The 2087-nt window shown below is 48.6% G+C and overlaps 2 pseudogenes; both read left to right on the top strand.

Annotated features, from left to right (window-relative positions):
- The first annotated feature begins 426 nt into the window (after positions 1 to 426).
- On the top strand, positions 427 to 1019 carry LOC147444325 (uncharacterized; annotated as a pseudogene).
- A 68-nt stretch (positions 1020 to 1087) lies between these two features.
- On the top strand, positions 1088 to 1864 carry LOC147444324 (uncharacterized; annotated as a pseudogene).
- Positions 1865 to 2087: the final 223 nt, after the last annotated feature.

Here is a 2087-nt window from a genome sequence, read left to right as displayed (position 1 = left end):
TCCCTAACCGTCTCTCTTTTGCTCGTCTCTCCTCATTGCCTCCTCGCGCCCGGTTTTGGATATATATCGGCTAGCTTGCGCTCGTGGCAAAGCAGCCAGAGCTGGTTGCCAGTCAACTGCAATCGGTTGGAAACAGTTGACTAAAAGGTCAACGTGCTCTTCACACGCACTCTTCGAACTCTCGACCTCACCCTCCAGGTGCTCTCGCCTTACCACCATGCTACGTACGTGTGCTTGCGTGAATCCTGGAGACTTGTCCTCATAGTGCTACACTACCTGCTGCGCCCGCAAAAAGTGCAATGACCTGCTGCGTCGGTCATGTCCACGCACACGTCGGCAATCTAGCCGATATTTAACCACAGCCCTCGCGCCCCTTCCCTCTCTCAACTCACCTTACTCATTCTCTGCCTACTCGCTTTAGTCGCCATGGAATCGCCTACCAAAGAAGCCTCCTTTGATGAGATGTACTCTCACTGGGCTCCGCAGTCAGTTCTCCTATCGACTCGGATGACATAGAGTACAATAACAATTCAGATAACATCACTATCGTCCACCTTCATAGTCTAGAGCAAGAATCTTTTCAAGGGATCCCAGAGGAAGAAAAAGAAGCTCATGCCACATCCACGGAAGAGCAGTCAAGCGTGGAGATAGATGATGACTCTCCCATAGCTCAGGCCTTAGCTTCCATCTTTGATGCCAAGCTTTTGACTGACCCTACTACCCAGCCGGACCTGCTGGTTGTCTTCAACGGCACTTTCCCTTACCACTCCCTCAACATCATTTTCAGTACAACTGATCTGTCCACACTCCGCATCTCTACTTTAGCGACGGCTACTCTTGGAGGTACACATATGCACCAAATTTTTTCACACTTTGTCTAGCCGCACTGTCACTTTGGAAATGCTTGGGTATACCATAGGGCTGGCCACTGCATTTGCATCATTCCCTAATACTATCCGTGCCTATCAAGGTCATCATCAGTACTCCCTAGTCGAGGACATAGTATCCACCACCAATGATCTGCTATCACCTTTGCATACCAACTTTGCTGAAAACAAAAAATTCTTCATCTCTTACTACTTTTTGTTTAGAGCATAGCTGGAGCCCCCCGATAGCAACCCCAAACCTCACTGAGCACACAATATTTGTGATGCATTTTGTTTCCTAGTCACACACACTCCTTTTCCCTTTCACAAGCTCATTTTAGATCACTTGCACAATCGAGCAAAGTGCTATAGGTAGAAAATAAACAGTCATCAGTGTATTCGCTGCTACTCCACTCCCTTACTTCTTTGGTACATTGAACAACTTGAGTCTGCATCTAGGTCTAGACACATTTCACATGCACATGCATCTTCAATTCCACATATAGCCTCAGCATCGACTGCAGCACCTCCAACATTGGCTTCAGCTGCCCCTAGAAAGGGCAAACAAGATTTTGCCTCCCCATCGCACGTCGACTACGCGTCTCCAGGTGAAAGTTCTTTGAGATTCGCCAGGTTCTCTCAGATTCCTCCCCTTCTCGGAGTCACAACACATTGCCTCACTTTCACTTGCACAAACCACCAATCACACTGCCCAACCATCTTTCACGGCACAGGCACCTTCATCTCCCACACACATAGACCTTTGTCACGACACCTCGCCACCCCCCTCTTCTGCAGCACTTTCTAACACTCTGCCGAACACCTTTGCACATGGAATATTACGCTATTATTTTCGCACTCCATGATCACTCGCCCCCATCTTCACCACTGTCGATTGTCATCCTACACTACCTACAGATCTGGCTCACGACGCACTACTCTAGACATCTTCCACTACTACACCTTTCATAGTTGCATTCTCCACCTCGACCTCTTAGTCAATAGGCCTACCAATCCACCATGATCAGGATCGGGTGCTCTTGGACGCTCACATCATCACCATGCAGGTTCGAGAGCAAGCGGTACACTGTTGTCCCTCCATTCCCAGATACACTAGATCTACATTGCTCAGACTTTAGAGCTTGAGCAATTGGGGATTAAGAACCTCGACCTCTGTCGGCTTCTCAATCACCAGGCAGCTACCATTACCACACATGACGC

The sequence above is a fragment of the Adiantum capillus-veneris genome, chromosome 13 (genome assembly GCF_014529385.1).
Source record: "Adiantum capillus-veneris isolate H3 chromosome 13, ASM1452938v2, whole genome shotgun sequence".
NCBI classification, from domain to species: Eukaryota; Viridiplantae; Streptophyta; class Polypodiopsida; order Polypodiales; family Pteridaceae; genus Adiantum; species Adiantum capillus-veneris.
This window is presented reverse-complemented; position numbering and strand designations above follow the sequence as displayed.